Here is a 23,691-nt window from a genome sequence, read left to right as displayed (position 1 = left end):
AAGTAATAATAACGTCTATAAATTATTGAAAACTAACAGGCAAGTGCAACATGTTAGAGAAAAAGCAGTCAGTTAGATACTTGGTGATTAGCAAAAGATTAGTTACATACTTGGTGCTTCAAGTCTAACATGTTCCCATATTTTCTTTTAATTGCAAATAATGTATGCACTTTAGGGACAAAATATTCTGCAAGTAGGCCTATGCTTTTGTATTACACTATCTCGTGTGACCATTTTGCTCAAATATTTTCATATGTCGCAATAACAACTTGTTGACTGCACGATGATAAGTGTTTGTTGTCATTCTTGTAACAGTACCTCTTCTTGGCAGTCTTCCTTCTGCTATCTTGAATAACAACTGTGAATTTTACAATTTTTATATTTAGGTTTTTAAAATTATTTGGAAACTTTGGAATTACAAATCTATTCACTAGCGCAAATCCGGGGCTGGAGGGGGACATGTTCCAATCTTGGAACTGGGGGACTGTTCCCCCCAATAATCCGATTTGAAATTTGTTTTTTGGGGAGAAATGTGGTGATTGTTGCTCCTATTGCCACAAAGGAAAGTGAGATAAAATTGATCTCCCCCAGAAGAAGCGTCATATCTACCTGCTTCCTTATGTTAGGACAACCTTGCTTCCCTGATCCTCCACAGCATTGTTTTTCAACTTCATCAAGATTTTGTACATCGCTTTTATATATATGCCAGTTGCAACCAGTAGCAACACCTGTAAAAGAAACGTTTTCAGTTCCTTGAACTTCAAACTCTCTATCGTTCATCTCAATTTGAGAGTTTGTCCTGTGATAATTAATTTCAGTAGAAGCATCAAAGAGCACTTTCTCTTCACTTTAAAATTGCATCGAGAACTTTGTTTAATACATTGGAGTTGCTTTAAAATATTATCATGTGCACAATTTTATGAGATTTTTTTTAATCATATTGTCTATAGCATACCTGATAGAAATATTCTGTCTTAAAAGAGTTCGCGTTATAACTTTCTTATTGGTTCACAAAGGAAATTATTAGGAAACTGAAAATGAAAGCGAGGTATCATAGTAAGTATAAACTTACCAGCTCCATTAACTTCCATTTTTTTTAATGAGGAATTGCGTAAGGAAATTAAAAGAGACATCAAGACAGCATATAATTTATTTATCCAAAATTAGCACGAAAATATTAACAATAATTCTAAAGAGCGTAGGAACTACTTAAAAAATAGGACTAAACATCTCCTTGGAAGCATATTGGTACACAAAGTAACTGGAATTTATCCCTTACTTAAAACCTATTGCACACGGATGGATAATTTTAATATTTGCTCATTAGAACAAACACGTAATATTATTTATCTGGTATTCTTCCATAGAAGCAAAGTTCAAAGTAAATTCGATTGCTCAAAGTTGATTTCAAAATTAAACTCCAGTGTTTCTTCATTTAGAACTTGATCTAAGTATACACGTCTTTCTACTGCAAAAAAGCTAAAACCAACGTAATTATAAGTCACCATTTTGGAGAATATCTTCTGTCTATAGCAACGTATGTAACAAACATGAAAGAAATGATTTATGTAAAAATGTCCTGTAAGTCATTTAAAAACTTGTAAAAAATATATATTAATATTTCAATACTATAAATGAGCATCTGCCTGTTGTGTTGATAAATAAATAAAATATAGTTTTGGGTAAACAAATGAGATAATAAAGGTTTGCGGTGGGTTCGCCTACGAGAACGATTACCTCGTCTCAAAAAGGTGTAATAAAAGTTGTTTCCTGTCAGAAATGTATTTTTTTCCTATTTACAGAGGTCGGTTTCATATATCGTCTCAAAAATTTTGTCTTGTCTCACGAGCAACCCTTGTTTAGTCCTTTTCTGTCGACAGATCTCGTTGATGATTAGGCACATTTGATACAGAGAGCAGAAAAAGGATCACATGTGGACGTCTTTACTCGATGAAGGGAGAAAACAAATACGGTAGTTTGTCTAGTAACACGGGATACCTTTCGAAATAATTTAGAGAATGCATGATTCTCCATGTAACTGATATATTTTATATATCACAATCTTGTATTTTGCAGAATTCAGAACTCAATAGCAAAATATTGCCAAGAGAATACGTAGGAAACTAGAAGTTAGATATTGATAAGTTGGAAATGCAATAATACAAAATAATATGATAGAACATTTGCGAAAAGATGTTTAAATTTCGAAAAATAAAGAAAAACATAAATTAGCGAGAGAATCTTAAACTATTCGTGTGTGATACTCAAAGAAATAGCAAGATAACACTAAAGGAACAGAGATAAAGAGATAAAAAGAAATAAATAAATGACAAATGAAATCTTGACGAAACTGAGGAAAAGAAATGTTTGTAAAAACTATGAAATAAGAAATAAGTGCACTACTGCATAAAAGTGATAGCATAGAACATCAATTTCCAACTAGGCATTTTATGACACCATAACACGCTTCTATGCTTGAGGCAGTGACTGAGAAAATGAGGCAAAGCGAAACAGAAATGTAAAGAGGCAGGAGAATAAACTTGAGAAGTGTTAAGAGTACAAGAATAGTCGTGAATCTGTGAACGGTTAATCTGAAAAACTCTCTTGATATTTCTCTTTGGTTACCTATCACGACTGGCTTTATCCACGCAACAGATTTTTCGTCTGCTGCCTACCTGTTCATGTTTCTACTGGAAAGGAAAGCAGCAAACTGTGACGTCACAGGGCATTTAGTTAGAAACGACTGACTGACTTACGCCAGAATTAAGATGTTATCTGATAACTTTTATGTCAGAATTAAACTTGTAGCTAATAACTTCTACATCAAAATTAAAATGCCAGCTGATAATTCGTACATCAGAATCAAAATGTTACCTGGTAACTACTACGTCAGAATCAAAATGTTAGCTAATAACTTCTACATCAGAATTAAAATGATAGCTGATAACGTCTAAGTCAGAATTAAAATGTTAGATTTTACCCCATACATCAAAATTAAAATGTTAGCTGATAACTCCTACGTCAAAATTTAAATGCCAGCTTATAAATCCTATGAAAAAAAAAATAAAATGTTAGCCGATAATTTCTACGTCAGAACGAAAACTTAGCTGACAACTACATTGTCAGAATTAAAATATTAGCTGATCACTCCTACGTCAGAACTAAAATGATAGGTGATAACCTCTACGTCAGAAATAAAATGCTGATTACCGTAATACATGGAAGTTATTTCAAACTAGTGAAAGAATACTTACGACGATGAAGAGGCCTATGTACGCCCAAGATTATTGTTTTGGGTTCTAGGACTAACTAAAGCTGGATTATTACATGCTATGTTACCTCATGCAACTTGATACTGTATAAAAAATTACAAACACAAAAAGAAATATTTGAAAACTGGAAAAAACTGGCTTCTGCTTCAGAATGCTTGCCGACAATTCTATAGTCTCCTTCAACTCCAAATTTATACTGTTAAATGAAGATATCCAAACTCGTTCGAGCAAGCGTAAACACAAACGCTATTAGTTGATAGTAAGCAAGCTCAAACCTGAATGAGTGAGAGCCCCGATAAAGTTAGTGAGACCGAGAACAAAAGAATGTGAGCCCTCTAGTGAGCATATTGTTAGCATATTCGCCTTCAGTGTGAGGAACTGAGATTAAATATCTGGTAGGAGCTCATGATGTTCGGTTCCCATGAGGAGTTCCATGTTTCACACAGACTAAGTACTGAAAGAGAAGTCAAACTATAATCCAACGTACAAGGATCCACATTGATGATACTAAGCCCAAGCCCTTAGTGAGGGTGAGCCCTATGGGATGAAATAGGACAATAGTAACTCCGAGGTCGAGTGAGTGTGAGTAGGAGTTTCCGTAGGTTTCAGTTAGATTAGTGAGCATGAACTTCTTTAAGGACACAGAAATGAGCCCGAGTGAACCCCGATTGCAAAATTGCAATTTCTGTGGAGTGTACAAAATTAATTTTGGCCCCTGATCGTGCTTTACAAAGCACAAAATAATGAAATGAGCACGACTAACCAATAGCCTCCATTGATCAAACGTTGAATTGCACTTCTATATTTATTAAATTGTCAATTTGCAATTGTGTTTGTGCATATGAAGACGAAAATTCAATTAGTGCTTCCTTTATCATTAACATAGAGGACTGTATAATTAGGTTCTCGGATAGAGTTTTTGCATATATGCTTAAAAGGAAAGGAAATAAGATTTCAGAGCCACTCATCACTATCTGAGTTTGAAATTACAAAACAAAGATGTGCTACATTATTACCTATTTAGCTATTTTCTTCCGAACTCTTCGGATAAATGCTTATGCAAACATCACAGAATAGTAACGGTTCTCTGTGGTCTTCCTAGTACAATTTACCTTTTTTCTTTCTTATTGTAAAAGTTTTAATGATGCAAATAATTAGAAATGGTTTCCTTGCTCTCGCAACTGTTGGTTAAATGCCTTAATCAGCACGTTTCCAGTTTTCTCTTTCGACATGTTTATTCAAGAACCAGAGACAAAAGAAACAAAAGGTAAGAATGAATATTATCCGTCCCTTTCATGTTTCTGCCCTTTCACAATTATCTATGCCTCTATATCTTGCTTTCCTTCTCTCCTCAATAATCACAGATTCCACCTCCACAATGAATTAGAACAGGAAACGTTACGATGTTTCTTTCTTTCCTTCTCCTTTCTATTTCTGTGTTTCCTTTGAAATCTTTTTTATTTAGGATTTTAAGGTCATTAACAATATGTTTAATTGCGAAATGAAGAACAAAATTAAAAGTGTTGTTTCGTGTTATGTAACCTAAAAAATAGAAAAGAAAAATGTATCCCTTCTATCAGAGACTGGATATGTAAGTAATTTGTTTGAGATTTATAATAATTAGTTGATCTTTGTAACCTCATTCTTTAAAAAAAACCTTTTCAAAGAAATGCGAAACAACAGAATGTCGTAAATATGAAGACACACGGCTGTGAAAAGTTTACTGTGAACATAAGTAATTACACGTTTCGTCAAAGAGCACAGAAGGAGAAAATTGTTCACTCAATGCGTAGGTTTTTTTTTTTTTTTGTTTAATTTAGCCAATCATATCTCTCTAAAAAGCTGTTTTATCACAAGTAGTGTAGAATGCTGACTTGGAATGAAGCCACTAAAAGAGTATTTACATTTGATTGATTTACTTTTACTTATAAATAAAAAGAAGTTAATTCATATTTCATTGATTTACGTCCTCTTATGGGTGAAAATAAGAAGATTTGCTTGATTAATTTATTTCAACTTATGAATAAATAAAAGACGACTTATATTTCATTGATTTACCTCCACTTATAAATAAAAATAAGAAGATTTACATTTCACTGATTTATATACACTTATGAGTAAAAAGAAGATTATTTATATTTAATTGATTTACGTCCACTTAAGGAATAAGAATAAAAAGATTCACTTTGATTGAAATATTTCAACTTATGAATAAATAAAAGACGACTTATATTTCATTGATTTACCTCCACTTATAAATAAAAATAAGAAGATTCACATTTCACTGATTTATATACACTTATGAGTAAAAAGAAGATTATTTATATTTAATTGATTTACGTCCACTTAAGGAATAAGAATAAAAAGATTCACTTTGATTGAAATATTTCAACTTATGAATAAATAAAAGACGACTTATATTTCATTGATTTACCTCCACTTATAAATAAAAATAAGAAGATTCACATTTCACTGATTTATATACACTTATGAGTAAAAAGAAGATTATTTATATTTAATTGATTTACGTCCACTTAAGGAATAAGAATAAAAAGATTCACTTTGAAATATTTCAACTTATGAATAAATAAAAGACGACTTATATTTCATTGATTTACCTCCACTTATAAATAAAAATAAGAAGATTCACATTTCACTGATTTATATACACTTATGAGTAAAAAGAAGATTATTTATATTTAATTGATTTACGTCCACTTAAGGAATAAGAATAAAAAGATTCACTTTGATTGAAATATTTCAACTTATGAATAAATAAAAGACGACTTATATTTCATTGATTTATGTCCACTTAATGAATAAAAATAAGAAGCTTCACATTTGATTGATATACTTCTACTTAGTACTACGGGTGTCAAATGAGTAGCTATCAAAGAAATATGAGCGATTCGGGGAAACCTAATGATATGTCACATTTTCTAACGTTCGAGTAAACTTGGAAAGAAAGTTTAACATTAATACGCAATTAAATGCAACGATACATATCAAATAAACTTCTGCTGCCATTTTACAGAAACAATTTCGAAATTAAACTACCCTCATACTGTTCTATGACTCAATACTAACCTATTCTACCTAACAACTCAATTTTACCGGAATTGGAGCTTACCATTACATTCGCCCGAATCGCTTATATATTAAACATATATGTTTCAAAATTTAATAGTTATAGTTCTTCCTAAAGACAGTAGTACGAATAATCTCCACTAAATTTTATTTAAAAAATCAACTTCTAAAGTAAGAGTAAGTGTGAAATTTAGTTTAAGGAATTAACTCGTAGTTTTGTCCTGCTTGTGAGTATGTTAATACTATATTTATTTTCTTTCTCGTTATGTGCATATTGCATGTTGTATTATTGATCTCCCATTCTCTCATCTTCCGCAACTGGCTTTGAAATTAATATAGGAACTGAATTTTGTAGTGGAAAGTTTGTGGGCTGTTAATCTTCAAATTATAAAATGAACCTGTCTTGACTATTGTCTAGTTTCCAAGACAACATAAGATGAGAAGTTCTTGTAGAACTCTAGCTTCGGCCCGATTCTTGAAGAACTTATTTCTCGTCTCGTTTTGTTCATATATGCATAATTTAGATTATGATTTTCTTACATAATTTTATTTAGAAGTTATCTGAACCCTTTTGCGTCACGAGTGACCTACAAAAGGTGAGTATAGCAAAATTTAAACCAAATTTATTATTGGAGTATAATGTCTAATGGTTTGTGTATCTTTGAATCTTGACAAATCCTCTTCAATGTATTCGTGCAATCACTTTATCAATTAGAAGTTTTTTGTAAGCTGTGTAATACTTGAATAGTGTCTGAGATTTAAGACTTGGATGAAATAGTGTAGACAATCAGACTCGTGAAATTTTTGATCTCGTCTGAAACTCAAAATTGCACCTCATTTCTCTAATTATGTCTCATTATCGAGTCGAAAATCGAGACGAAACGAGAAATGGCTCATCTCGAACGCAACACTGGGCACTGCGGCCAGACTTCTAGTCTAAATTCCTTTAAAGAGAGAACTCAATCGTTGCTTCTAATCAGGCGCACACCGAAAATTTTTTGATAGGAGGGGTTCAAGACTACAAGACATTACGTCAACGTAGTATTGAACTGGTGTTATTCTGCATGCGAAAAACCGATAAGGAATTGTAAAGTTCTTCAACCTATATTGTCTCAAAACTGATTAAGAAAAGGAAGGTACAGTTGAAATGAAAGATGAAATCTTTATACTTCTCAATCATTTATTTGCTAAACATAGTTTTATTAAGAAAGTGCACAAATGTATCGAGATATTAAATTCTGGGGATCCGAAACAGATAGACTCCTGTGCAGATCGCCCTCGGTTCTAATACCACTGACCAATGAGAGGCATGATAAATCTTCACTTAAACGCATTTCACTAAGAATTTTTATTTTTCATTTTATTTGTAATCAATTTGCCTACATTTAAGGGATACATCCTTTATTGCAACTATACGTACAGTTTCTTGATTCGAGTATGAATAATAATAATAGCATCAATAGAAATAGTAAACTATGATTTCTGCTTCCTCCAAAAACAAGAATGGTGATTGATTACAGAAATGTTAATAAAAATGGCATGCATTTTGGCAGAATCTTATTTTCGGTTTCCCTTCATTAGTTAACTTGCTTCGCTTAAGGGAATAGACAAAAATAAAGTTTCTACTGCCCAATGAAAATCTGTAAAGTAGCCTGATTTATTTGCTTGTTTGGAGTTTAAAAGTTTCTTTTCAGCACTGAGGTTACATGATATGTTGTCAAAACAGTGAAAAAAGAATCTCACCTGGGACCACAATCCAACAGGAAAAATAAATTTCACTCCTAACTGGCAGCCCAATACGAAAGAGAGGAATGTTCAGTATTTTTGTTGTTTTGTCCATTGTTTCGTAATTAACTTATGTTTGGACCAAATAAAAAGAGAGAACATAATGGAAGTAGCTGGACCGGGGCACTAGATTTCCTGTCTCTTATCGTGGAAATTGAAGTCGGTAATTCTCGATAATGTAAACCTTTCACATTTTCTGATAATGCGGTGTTTTTTTTCTTTTCCTCAACTGGATCTCGTCTAGTCTTAGTAGAAAGGTTTTCAACTAGCTACCAGTTTCTATGAAGCATCACGTCACTGATTGCGGTAGGTAAGTGGTTACTGTACTGAATCTCCAGTCAGAGACCCAGGTTCGTGTCACACAAAGTCAAAACATTTTGGCATACTTCAATTTCAGTCAATACTCAGTGTGACAAGCAAAGCGATCTCCTGTGGAGAACGAAACAGATGTTCGAATGACGACACTGGAGGGAAGTTGGAGTCGACCAGGGAATGGAGACAAATATTTACCAATTTACTTCCTTCAATTGATCTAGGTTTGACAGTTTTAGTTTTATTCAACCATTTTCTAACTTAAGTATGACCTTTCAATTTTCTTTCTTTTCACATGGTGTATGTAATGAAATAGTACATAGCTATACACACGTGTTATAATTCCATCGATATCCCAACGGTATTCATTGAGTAATACGCTCTAAATAATAGAGATAATTGTAGTATGGAGAAAATTTCAGAATAGATCTTGCATCATCCACTCTACAATAAAAGACCCGCTCAGTGCTGTTAATTGTTCTTGGCGCAGAGAAATATTTCGTGTGAGTTGGATTGGATCTGTAAAAGGGTTTGAAACCGACCCATGAGCTTGACCCAAAATAATATAATTACAGCACTCCAGAGTCCATACTTCTTTACTGTTACCTGTAGAGATGGTGTACGTGGTTTACTTGCTGTTATAGTTTTGAAATGTTCTTATTAAGGCTATGCACTTTTACTTGTCAGATTTCAAGATAACAATTATGAGTTTCTAGGGAAATCCTGCATCTCACGTGAAATTGTAATGTTAGTATAGAAGAAACGAATGTCACTAAGAGAACGGGAGAATATTTATATCAGAATATGTAGTATCTCAGAATAGTAGAGGAAAGAAGAAATTAGCGGTCTGGCATATGTTAGCAAGAGTATTTCTGCATCATCTCCTGTGACAGTGGAAGTTCAGATGTTATTCTCTGAGAATGGAAACTACCGGCTTAAATAGGAAACTACCGGCTTAATAGTTGTTCTTTGATAATGACATGCATAGACCCATGGCCAATTCCGACCTGAATACGATTTTTTTCTTCAGAGGTTTGTCGGCTTTTCCGGATAAGACCTCAATTCCCGCAGTCTCATCAGGGGTAACGGCTCGATGAGCCTGCCCTGTGGGCAAATCGTCTTGCAGTGATGCGTGTTCTTCTCGGAATATCTAATGCCACTCCTGTGCACTTATTAGTGACATGTAGTGTTTGCCGTACACAGCAGATATGCGACGATGAGTTTCGCGTGTTCGAACACAGTCAGCCACCCAAAATCGAACCACACCTCTTTGCTCTTCTTTGCTTGCCTCCATTTTTAATGATGGATGAACATAATTTTCGCTACGCCACTTATAGAGTATTAAATGAACAACTGTGTGTATCTGTGAGTTGTCACAACGCATCCTTCTGAGAGATAGCAATATCGATAAGTAAGAGCATTGCTGCCAACTTTTGCGTGGAATGCGTATTCATGTGATTGCTCCACATATACTCCTTGAGACCCTGAATCGGTTACACAAAACTATGTTCTTCAATCTATTACTATTTTTGTTTTTTGGAGATAAATTACTACTTTTGTTCTTTCGTTCATTTAAACCACTTCCGTTTTGAATAGAGGGTTAACGAAGGAGATGGAACCTATTACTAATATGTTGAATCAACTGCAGAAATCCACATCTTGATACCCCTTACCGTTCTCGTTCCTTGGAAATCAGTATTGAAACCGGAAGCAGTAGAAAATTTCAACTACTTTTGCTTTCGGTAAAGTGCTGCGCGTCGTGCCGATGTTTTCTACTCAGACCCCGAATTGATTACAGGAAAAAGCTTGTCACTATCTACTACGACTTTTGTTGTATGATGAAAACTGTTGAAACCAGAAAAGGTGAATTCAAGCCATTTACTATTTAATATAAAGTTAACAGAGAAGATTGAACCTGTTCTTTGAAGGGTTAATCGATTCGTTTTTGCTCCATGGAGAACAGGATTGAAACCGAGAAGTAGTAGTAAATTTAAACCCCTTTAAGTTTCTATACAGTGCTCCGGATTATGGCGATATATTCTCCTGAGACTCTAAATCGAAAGCAGGAAACCGCTAGTATCTATTTATTATCATTTTTGTTCTATGGCGATAAGTATTGAAACCGGAAATTATTCATTTAAACTATTTCTGAGACTGAACCGATTTCTGCAAAACTTAATTGATTGCAAAATTCCAAATCTCAATATTTCTCACGATTTTAAAATCTACGGAAATCATATTGCAGATTGCAGATTGAAGTAACAAAAAAATTCTACCACTTTCCTTGTCGGTAGAGTGTTGCGCGTTTTGATTGTATGTTTTCCTCGGACCCAGAATTGTTCACAGAAAACCACTTGCCGCTATATACTACTATTTTTCTATGCTGATAAATATTGCAACGAATTTAAACCACATCTAATTTCGGTAGAGTGTTGCAGGTTTTGACGATATATTGCGTTGAGATTGTGAATCGGTTACAGGAACTACTCGTCACTGTCGTCATTTTTATTATGTGGTAATAAATGTTGAAACAAAAAAATGACTAATTGAACCACTTCCGATTTCAGTAGAAAACTAGCGGAGGAGAGATAAACTATTCATAGGACGCGGAATCGATTGAAAGAAAAACGCCTGTCGATATATCTTGGTGTCTTTGCTCTGATATTTGAAATAAAATGAAATGAAAAAGTTTTACTTCCCACGGTTATGCCGGTTAGGCTAAAGGAGACAGTGATGATGAAAAATGACTGAAATACTGGAATGAAGAAAGTGAGAGTAAACGAGAGAACCCCGAGAAAACCCACGCACACGCTGTTTTTCCACCAAAATGATAATTTAGCGTGAGCTGGGATTGAACCAAGGTTCTCATGCATCAGAAGTGAACGCTCTACCACTGACCCATCGCGGCCCCTTGATCTGACGGATGAACAAGGATTTCAATAAGACTTTCAATGCTTGTGCATAGCATAATTTGGAAGTAAAAAAGGATCCATGAATAGTAAATTTTTATAACACTAGCAAATATGACATAGACATTGTAGATCAAATGGCCAGGGAATTTACCGTGAAAGGACAACCTAAATCTTGTTTGATCTTGTCGATCTTCGGTTTCGTATAAACTTGTGACGAATAGCGATATTCCACGTAGGGATTTTCTACTACAACTAGGAGAAGAACTCGCGGAGAAGTACATTGAAATCAGTGCTGGAAATGCACAGGATACTTGACTGTTCGACAAAGTGAAGTTGGAAGAAGTTTGAGACGTCAAGTAAAATAATGCACCAGATCAAAACAAGTAGTAAGAATTTGGGCGGGAAGAAAATGAGTATATAAACAATGCAAATAAAATGACTTTTGACATGCATTACGTCTCGTAATACCAAAAAAAAAAAAAAAAAAAATAGCAATGCAAACCAAAAAATCACAAATGGCATGTGGAATATTAGTATGTGCATGTAAAGAAATTTTTCACTTCTCAATTACTTTTATGTTATACATTGAAGTTTTACTGCTTTCAATTTCTTATTTTCTATAGTTTGTAATTATTAATTACTAAAATGACAACTTTCATTTTGTTACAGTTTATGAAAATGAATATACATAAAACTAAAATATGCTATTGATCAACACGTTTGCGTTGATTTTAAGCAACTGTTTGATACTTAAAAAAATATGTCATAACAATTATGTCATTATGTTTATTATTAATTATGTCATAACAAAATATTGATTAAATCATCTAAAAAAATAAGTATTTACATGCGGTATAAGCACTTGCATTTAAGCGTAAATTATCAGGGTAATTTTGACCTAACTGCTGTTTAAGGGGTAACACAATTCAGCAAGTCTAAGTGGTCAAATGGTTAAATGAAAGTAGCTTAGTAAATAGGTAAACATAGTAAACAAATATCATCATGTCATCCGTTGTGAAAGACTTGATAGTTTGAATGAACTTTCGTTAATGTGTAAATTGTTCCATTTACTCTTATTGAGGGTAAATTAAGAATTGTCCCTGTTAAGAGACACAATACACCATTAGCAGTGTTGGGTAAGTTACTTGTAAAAATGTAACGCGTTACAAATTACTTTACTTTCTCTTAAAATGTAACGCGTTACTAACGCGTTACTTGCCCTAAAAAAGTAACTGTTATTTTACTTCGAAAGTAACGCGTTACTAACGCGTTACTTTTAGGCCCGAAACTTTAAAAATGTGAAAACAATTATGACTTCAATTTTCCGTACTACTATTACTACCGCTATTATTATTATTATTATTATTATTATTATTATTATTATTATTATTATTATTATTATTATTATTATTATTATTATTATTATTATTGCACGTTCTGAATCGCTTTATATAAATGCAAGGACAAATTTTTACTTGATATATGAACATTTTCATATAATGCAACATTGATAAAATGCCATACTGCGTTACTCGTAGGGATGGACACGAGCGAATTCGAGCGAGTTTTCTCTGAAACTCGATTCGACTAGAAACAGGCATCTTTGAGCTCGACCCGAAAACTTGACTCGAAAAATTTCCTCCACCTCGACTCGAATTGGGGTCGAGTTTCGAGTCGAGTCGAACCAAATTCGGTATGTAGTTTTGAGTATATTCTTCAATTTATTACATAGACAGTATAATTATTATCAATGACACTACTACTACTACAACTTATATTATTATTATTATTATTAATAATAATAATAACAATAATAATAATAATAATAATAATAATAATAATAATAATAATAATAATAATAATAATTATTATTATTATTATTATTATTATTATTATTATTATTATTATTATTATTATTATTATTATTATTATTATTATTATTATTATTATTATAACAACACCGTATATAAAAATGAAAGATAGGCGGTTTGTATTTGAATACTAAAAAACTAGTTGATTGCCAACCTCGGTAGTCGTGAAGTTTAGGAGTCAAGGACATTGTTCACGAGCTTCTGAATTTGGGTTGAGGGTCTACGTTGAGTATTCGGGCTCGAGCCAAACTCAAAATAGTTATAGGGCACTGGCCAAATATCTTCAAAACTGCTCGACCTGAGTTTAGAATTATCAACGACTCGAGCAGCTCGGCTCACAGCTCACTCACTATCGACCCGAACCGAGAAAAGAGTCGAGTCAACAGCTCACCCAACTGACTCGGCTTGAGCCCTCGGCTCAGTTGAGCCGAACCGAGCAGATGGCTCATCCCTACCAAGCCAGCTCGAGCCGGCCCGAGTCATCTTCTCCGTTGAGCCGAGCCTAGCTGAGCCTGTTATAAAACATCTTTTGTGGTCTCGCTCTCGAGACGAGACGGGATGTGAGCAGTGTCTCCTCTCGTGAGCAACACTAAAAGTATTCGATATTAAATACTGTTTAGCTTACATTTCTCATGGCTTTCGTTTTCCAGTCTAATCAGACCATGATGTCAAGACGAGTTAAAAAGAACGAGCCATTTATCAAACTCGACTCGACTCGACGCCAAAAACAGTGAATCAGCTCGGAACTCGACTCGAAAATATTAGCTTTGAATTGACTCGAAACTCAACTTGAATTCGACTCGAGTCGAGTTTTGGCTTGACTCGTGCTCATCCCTATGCATTAGAAAAAATGGTTGCTTATTATTATTCTGCTAATTATATAATAATAACAATGTTATGTAAAATTAAAAATACAGAATATATAGAAACATTATACTACAACTAATAAAATGAGAACTCATGAACTGGGAGTGAATCAAAACTTGCCTGTAACTCTAAAATCGATACATGCTTTTTAAAGCTAGTTTCAAACACTATAATCAACGGGACTCTAGGATAAGCAAACTGATCTGAAAGAACTCCAATATTACATACCATCAGCAAACTATTTTCTAGTAATAAAGTAGGCCTGCTCATCAGAACACAGTTTATTCATATTAACCCCTTACTGTAAATCGTTAATTATGGCACCCTAGTTGTTGATAAATATTTTCCGCTGGGGCACTTCAGACATTTTTCTTTTAAATTCCGTCCACAATCATCCTCAGCTCTTAATAAAAAAAGTATTCTTTCAAATGTTCGAACGGTAAAATATTTTCGTTCTTCATCTTTATAAAAACAATAACAATCAAAGTAAAATAGACTACCGTTATCATTGCACTCCTAGTTCACTTACTGAATGTATTGATTTGAAGCTGTCAAAATCTACGAAAAGATCTTCCAGGTGCTTGCAATCAGCACACGTGATTTCCCTAAGGCTGTCCTCATCTTCCAAAAATAGCAAGTGGCACTACGAACTTAGCTGTTCCTCTGTGTGTCTGTGACTGACACACATACGTAGTTCACTGACATACGTAGTTCATGATCGATTTTTTTCATTTTGAGAAATTCACTTACAAGAAAGAAACATTTGTTTCCGAAAAAATATATACATATATTGTAGATAATCAACCGAAATGTAACGCGAAAAAAGTAACGCAAACTAGGTACGTTACTTAAAAATTTGTAACGCGTTACCGTTACAGTTACTTTGGAAAAATTGTAACGCGTTACTAGGAAACGTTACTTAAAAAGTAACGCGTTGCAAGTAACGCGTTACTTGCGTTACGTTACTTCCCAAGACTGACCATTAGCCATTAGCATCTTCAGACTTTTATAATAATAATAATAATAATAATAATAATAATTGTTATTATTATTATTATTATTATTATTATTATTATTATTATTATTATTATTATTATTATTAAGTGACATCTAAACTATGTTATGCATAAGTATCGGAAGTCTTATAGAACAGGTCCGTCCGTCCGTATTTCGACAAACATCAGAAAAAAAAACGGTAAGATATACCAAGATTTGGTTTTTTGTAATCGATTCAGCGTTCCAAGGATAGGTTCCATCTCATCCAGTAACAGTTTATTCAAATTACACGTTTCCAGTTTCAACATTTATCGCTATGAAACGAAAACTGTTAACGATAGCGTAAGTGCCTTAAGGCAACTTACCATGACTATCCGAAAGAATCTATTAAAATCGTAAGTGGTTCAAACTTGATTATACTTCCGATTTCAATACTAATTTCTAAAAAGCCGAAATGGTAAGAGATAGCGAGATGTGTTTTCTTTTATAATCGATTCAGTTGCCCAAGGATAGGTTCCATTTCATTCCATATCTTTATATTTTTGAAACAGAAAATTGATAATTTGAACCATTTCTGGTTACGTTTATAACGAACCGAAACGAAAATAGTATTAGATAGGGAGAAGCGTTTCTTTGTAACCGATTCAGCTCCTCATGGCAACGTATTACGAACTTATCTATTCCGGAAGTCGTTCAAAAAATTCTACTTCCGATTTCAATTCTTATTTCCACAGAACAAAAACGATAGGATATATCGATATACGGTTTGTTGCAATTGATTTAATGTTCTAAGAACAGTTTCCATCTTTTATCTTTTCAACTAACGCTTTATTCGTACCGGAAGTTGTTCAAATTAGTCATATATGGTTTCAACACAACGCCATAGATTAAATATGGCAATAGATAACGGCAAATGGTTTTCTGCAATCTATTCAGTGCCCCAGCAGAGCATCACCCACAATGCTCTATTGAAACTATAAGTGGTTAAAATTTATTACTACTTCTAGCTTAAACACAGATTTTCATAAAGTCAAAACGATAAGAGATATCGAGATTCAGTATTTTCAATTTATTCACCGTACCAAGAATATATTCCATTTCCTCCGTTAACCTTCTAAACAAGTGATTTAAATTAAACATTTCCGGTTTTAACAATTTTAACATTTATAGAATAAAAATAGTAATAGATAGCAATAAGCGGTTTATTGCAATTGGGTCACAGTCTCAAGAGTATTACTATCACAACCCGCAACACTCTTCAAAACAGAAAATGATTGGAATTTACTATTTTCAATATTGTTCTCCGTAGAGCAAAAGTGATAGGTATATCAAGATTTTTCTTTTCTTCTTTTCTTTTCTTCTTTTCTTTTCTTTCTTTCTTTTTTCTTTTTTCTGTGCAATCACTCAGCTTCTCAAGAGTAGCTTCTATCTCCCTTAACCATCTGTTGAATCCAAATTGGTTCATATTAACGATTTCCGGTTTCAACCTTTATCATTATAGAATTAGAACAATAAAACATAACGAGTAAATTGCTTTCTGATATGGATTCAGCGTCCAAGGAACAGGTTCTATCTTTCATTCTATTAATCTATTGCAACAAGTAATTATAGATGTACTACTTTAAGTTTGAATATTGAATTCCCATAGTTTAAAAGTCTACTCTAGTTTCACAGTGTGGAAAAAAACTTAGTTATTATTATTTTCCATTGTAATTTGGATAAAGTTGTTAGAAGTTGAACTAAAATAAATTTTTCAACACGATGCGACCATGTCTATTGATATGTAAAAACTTGAAAACGTAATCAGTTACAGGTTTTAAAGTTATACAGAGGAAATTAAAAATGACATGAACGTTTGCACATTTTTACTCATATATAGCAAACTTGTTATACAAAGACTTCCGATTGTGTGTATTCCCTCTGGTGCATGGGATCCCTGGTTCGATGCTGGGGCGACGTAAGTTTGTGGTGGACAATCTCGTGTCCGTGGGTTTTTTCGGGGTACTCCCGTTTCCTCTCACATTCCAGCAAATCTTCCATCATCATTCAGTTGATTCAATTCGCCATTAGTTAAAAAAGGTGTAATCGTGGTAGATTAAGTTGAAAAATTTCATTTCTGATCCTGTACTCGGTTGATAGAGTATTACAGATTATGACATGTAAATGTGACAAGCAAATAGCGAAAGGAATTATAAAGAGGCCAACACTCCCAGGGACCACTTAAATTATGACAAAATTCATAGATTCAAATCACACATTACATACGTGAACAATACAATTGGTGAGAGATCAAACATGAGCTGCGCTGGCTATTAGTGAAAGTCGAAATATCAAAGGCAGATCATCACTGGAATAATTAATGCTCTTCCAATCTGTGAAGATACAAGATTAAGGTCTAGCCAATTCTAAAATCTCAATCTAATGATGGTGATTGTATGTGTAGCACAATTGTGTCAAGGGAGAATATAGACAGTAATTTGCCAAGTGAGCTATCATACTGCTATTGCTACATATAATTAAATTATGGCAGGCATTGACCACTTCTATCAACATCGAGAACGTTATTTAATTGGTCGACATCACCGAAAATGATGGCATCGTATGTAAGCTGTATTTCCTCATGGACCTAGCGCTTGTAAACATGTTTGTACCTGAAAACCAAGCAGAAGAAGTCGACGTTCTCAAGACTAACCTACGTTTCATCTTCGGTTAGTAAGACAATTCATCGCAGATTTTTCAGCTCGTAAATGTAAATGGAGCGACATGAAAACTGTCCTAGAAGAGATAAGATGAAACAAAGTTGCTGACCACATGTCTGCTGTGTGCAAAGCTTGCAAATGTTGCTGGTGGTATTCCACAAAAAAATAAGTGCCAAGAAGCCGAGGTATATTTGGAAAACATGCAATTACGCTCTATCATTTAATAAAAGTCTTGGGAATTTAAATGTGGTTATTAAATGTTAACTTATCTCATAAATGTTATCTGTGATGGTATACATTAAAATAAATTCCTTCTGTAATTTGTTTGTCTGAGATTAAAAAAGAAGTAGAAAATTGGTTAATGTTCTATAGTGGCATTGTCGTCGGTGGGAAGTATAATTTCCACCATAAAAAAATTGGAAGATATTAAGTAAATGTTTCTCTCCAAAAAGTTAAATGTGTTTAATTTCATACAGCTATTTTAACCCTAATTACTCATTACTGTACCATTCCTTAAACATTTGGCCATTCCTTAAACTTTTGGTTCAATGACAAAAAGTTACTTCGTTCCTTCATGGAAATGAATTTAATTCGACTTGCTTACAATGGCAATAGAATGTGATGATGTAACAGAGAATGTCGATTTCTTTCTATCATTGTATCGAAGTATACAATAATACCTTATACAAAGTAGAGCTAAGCCCTTTTTTCTATAATAGCTTTTTTTTAATATTACTATCATACATGTATTTATGAATTAGCAATTCACTTTTTAAAAACTAATCGAAGTTTTTTTTTTCTAATTCTTGTTGATTATCCTGATTTTTTAAAATGTACAAATTCAATTTTTTCGAACAATTTAGGTTTGAGTCGTGGCAAGTAAATAGTGTTTAGAAAACTCGTTCTCAAGGTATGAGAAAAGTTGTTTAGAAATACGTATCCTAAGGGACAAACAAGGTTCATTGTTTTATCCAAGAATAGAGTAGGCCCTATATCAAAACAACTATTAGGGAGACCTAGGCGCCGATGGAAGGACAATATTAAGATGAATCTCACAGAAATAGAAATAGAAATTAGAAACTGGATCCAGTTGACTATAACAGAAGTCAACGAAAAGCTTTTGCGAACGCAGCATTCAACTTTCAGCTTCCCTAGGCCATAGAGTTACTTAGTTGAAGAGAATCTAACGAATCTTTGTCATTATCTTTTCCTTTATTTCTTTCAGTTTAACGTCCCACGTGATGCTCTTAAGACAAAGGAGACGAATGATTAAGGCAATTGAATGATGATGGAAGAATTGGTGGAATGAGAGTGTGGAACGAGATTGAAGTACCCCGAGGAAAACCACGGACAAGGTGTTGCCCACCACACACGTACTTGGCCGGGAATAGAACCAGGAATCCCACATACCAGGAGTAACTGAGCCACCATGCAACCCATATTTGTCACTAAGAAGATAGAACTCGACATACAAACTTTCCAGTAAAAATAACTAAATATATGCCCAGTGCCGTGCCGTGGAAAATCAGCACCCGAGACGAGAGTATACGACGGCGACCTCGTACAAGTGAGTGAGGTCGACAGACTAGGAGCGAAACGCCACAATGGTTGGCGCGAAGCGTAAGAAAAGTTTGATAAATAAACCCTGCTTTTCCTTGATTTTGAGCATTTTTTATTACTTTTTCCTTCCATTTTATATACTTCCCCTATGTGCACATGCATTTTCTGTTGATCTAAAATATTCCACGCAATTTTTCTTCTCTTTTTTCTTTCCTTGTTTTCTTTCTTACTCCCCAATTTTGCGCCCCTATTACTTCGGCACCCGGGGCCGTCGCCCCGCTCGCCCCCTTCTGGCACATCACTGTATATGCTTCACATTTTTAAGAGTTCGCAGCTACAGGAAAAAAGAATGTTTTAAAAAATATATATTCAAATTTCTGAGTGTGTAACTGTTATTCAGGAAATTTCAATGTAAGAATTCGCTTACTTTGAATGTCTGAAATTCAGTACATAAGCTATTTTTCGAAAGTTGTGCTGGAATGTGGGAGGAAATCAATTTGTATAATAATGATATCTTCAGTTCCTGATTCAAAAGAAGCGAAATGTTAAGATTCGCTTTAGTTAGAGAAGTAGAATTCAACATACTTTCTGAGCTTTGCTCGGACGGACTTTTGAAGCGCCAAAACAGAAAGACAAATGACTGTGGTACAGACGACGGGGTATTTTATCACAAAATCATAGGGTTAGTGTCGAAACCAGGAAAATTAAGACTCTAGAACCATTGCGCAAGTGATTCTTCAAAGGAAGTGAAGGATTCCTGGTTAATTTATCCAATAGAAATTGGTCAAAATGAGTATCAAATAAAATACTACATAACACTAAATTCTTATTAGTTTGTGCCATGTTGACATTTCAAACATATAAAAGGTTATCATTCAAACATAATTGTGAGTTCGCCTTGAGTGGCTGCAAAATAATCAGTGAATAAGTAGTAGAATACTTGCAACTTGACACTTCATACTTTGAATAAAGCCTGATGGCTGATCAGATAACGTAAAGCCTGCTTTTTACAGTACTACAGCAAGTATGTGGTGAATACTAATTTAAAGTTTTTCACCGCCTGTCAAATATGAGGTGGTTTGAATTTCCACTACCCACACCAATCTCTTCTAAAGCAACATATGCTATCTGAATGAACATAAAACTTCAATGAGTGACATTTAAAAAAAATAATTAAATACTTGGTGAGCCTGCCTGTCGAGCGATATTTGGGTATTTCCAGCGTAGGCATGAAGGATGCCCCGCCCGATCATCCTGACTGAGATCTTCCCTTGTTTTGGTCGTTTCCACCAGGCTAATGCTGGGATTATACCCTCTCTAAGATCAGAGCCGCTGAGTTTCTACATTCGTGGACCTCTTTTATCCTGGCCTGAGGGTTAGATGCCCAACAGCCATAAATATAGTAGAAACCTACTGTATAGTTTGCCGGGAATATGACCTTATGTACTTTCTTTCTACTAATCCTTAATTCGAATCCCTAATTAAGGGAGAAACAAGACAGGAGGGGGTTTTATTCTATGCTGAAACAAATATAAATGCTTGAGACATGGCAAATATTGCAAGGAATGGTACAGAGTCCAAGTTAAACTGTAGGAAGCGGCTTGTGACGTGTAGACCGTATAGTACATTTATATGAATGAATGTGCTACTGGACTATTTCTGGACAAATGAGCGTGTATCTACTTGAAACAAGAGAAACACTATGGTGTAAAGAAGACGTGAAAATATGAGCCCTCGCTTTCCTAGTCGTCAAGAGACGCATTTACTTAGAACAAGCCAAGTAAACATATTATTTGCCACCGTTTCTCTTGGTAATTGTGTGGGTACTTCAGAGTAACGTCATTAATAGGAGTGAAATGAAGACAATGATGTAGTTTTATGAATTGCAGAAAAGAAAAGATCGTGAATTGATAAAAACAAGTTGTGTAATAAATATTTCATATCGCTGTTCTCGTCCGGTGCTACAGATATTTAATCATGTTTTTGACTTCGTATTCCATATTGTCACATTGTATAACACGCAACGAGGGCAGCATATTCATTCCTCAGACATATTCTCACATGGATTTCTGACTGACGTGAGTTAGTTTCACGCTGCTAGTAGCATATGCACATGAAATGACGTAAAGCAATCAGTATAATGTTTCCTGCATCAAAATATGTAGTTTACTATACTATTGTATACTGAGGCCGGCTTACGGTCTCTCTTGAACTGATCATGCAGTTCAGTGCAATTCCCGACTACACGTTTCATGCATATGCAAACATGCTATTAAATTATGTTGAAGCCCATCTTAATACAAGGCGTACTCGTCTTCTTTAATCCAAACGCTATGCACATTCTCGAGTGCCTCCACATACCATCTTCCCCAGAATACGTCAGTTCAGGGACACCGTCAACAGAACTGACTTGGGCATCCAAGGAAGTACGAACTTTGCAGCTTGAAGAGGGCATTCTTCGAGGTGTGGAAGAGGATTCTTCGACGAGCACCCGATTCATAGCACACAACGTGAGCGGGAGCAACACGATGGTTTAAGAGGTGCTCCTACTATGTTCAGCGAGTTCCATGTCTTGGTTCAGTCGATTCTGATCCACGTGTAAGCTTCCATAAGTGGTTCCTTCAACGCTGTGGATACGATCCTACATTTCTCCAAATCATAGTGTTTATTGATGAGGTGAACTCTTATAGGGATGGTGTGCCGCGGGAGACCCGGGTTCGATTCGCGGCGGGAGTCATGTGGTTCTGATTCCACGTTAATCAGTAGGTCCACGTCTCATATAGCCTCGCTGCAGAAAGAAACGCTAAACTAAAATCAACTCAACTCAATTTTATAGGGATGGTGTGATCAACTGTAGGTATAGCCTTGTCTGAGCATAAGGAAATCCACATTTTGTTTGTGAGCTTGTATTTCAGGAATGATATATTGTGAACGTATGGGAAGGCATCATATCTGAACAAGAAATTTGACCTATTTTCTTCCACAATGTCTCACTGGTGCCAACTATCTCATATTTATACAGGAGATAATGTCAGCATTACTTAAAGAAATTCTGCTTGGAATCCGACAGCGTCTTATTTTACACTTGCTGTTCTATGTCATTTACATATTCCATTTAGACGAAAATAGATTGACTGTGGTAATCCAATAGTATGCCACCAGGCTTGAACATCCTGGTACAATTAAATTTATTTCTATAGGGTCAAATGAAGACGCTGATGTATGAGTTCCGGTTGAGTCGGAGCATGATCTCATGGCACGCCTTTCAGCTGCAGCAGAAGACATCCGATACATGCCAGACGTTTTAGATTGCTTCTAAGCATACATGTGTCGCCGAGCTGGTGTAAGGCATGCAACGCTGTTCGTAAATGCTCATTTCAGCCGTTTTTGTAGTACAATTTAGCTTCATGTACATGCTCCCGAGATGTGTCAGTTGGATCATTCGAATTCGTACATCTTGGTGCCAATTCTGCCAGTAGCATGTGCTGACCTGGTGAATAATATCCTTTTGTACTATATTGCAAATCAGAGTGTGTTGTACTTCAAATCTCCTTCATGTGTGTCTTTGTTTCACCGGCCATTCACGTTCTACGCAAGTTGTTACTATGATATTGGCTTGTGCGGAGGCGATGAGACAGAGTGGTGCTATTATTTCTTTCTACTGCAGTTGGTTCCTGGTGTTCATTCTATTATGTTTAGCTCATATCTCCAGCATACTGTATTTTCTAGCAACTCATGAACACACAGTGGGAAGTCCTTAAGAAGTCCTAACTTTCGTTCGAATATCTCTCAATGCAGTTATTTGTTACTGCAAAACTTCTAACTACACATGTAGCTTCCACTGCAGACGAAACGATTGGGTCAGGGCACAGTACAACCTGCGCACAATGTAGATGGTAAATTTTACGACCAATTAGTTAAGGAAAAAACATATTTTATGTACCCTTGAACAAAGTATTATAAAAAGACTCGTTAAGTGTTTTCTACAGGGCATTGTGCTATACACACGGAAATAAGACTTTGAAACACAGCGACGAGAAATGACTGGAAACTTACAAATGTGGCTGTGGCAAATGATGGAGAAAATTAACTGAGTAGAGACAACTAATTACAAAATGTTCTAAGACATATAGAGCATTAAAGACAATCAGAGAACTTAAAAGAAGCTGGTTGGGTCATTAGTTGAGAAACTCTATTTTGGAAGACGGAATAGTAGCAGAAAACAAATAGCCTGGAGGGTGAAAGTAGTAATTGGTAGGCAGTATTAGGAAAGGTGGGTCGTAGGTTGAGACAAAAAAGAGAGGGAGTTCACAACAAATAGAAACTCACG

This window comes from Thermobia domestica, chromosome 1 (genome assembly GCF_964235325.1).
Source record: "Thermobia domestica chromosome 1, izTheDome1.hap1.1, whole genome shotgun sequence".
NCBI lineage: Eukaryota > Metazoa > Arthropoda > Insecta > Zygentoma > Lepismatidae > Thermobia > Thermobia domestica.
Note: the sequence above shows the minus strand (reverse complement) of the source record.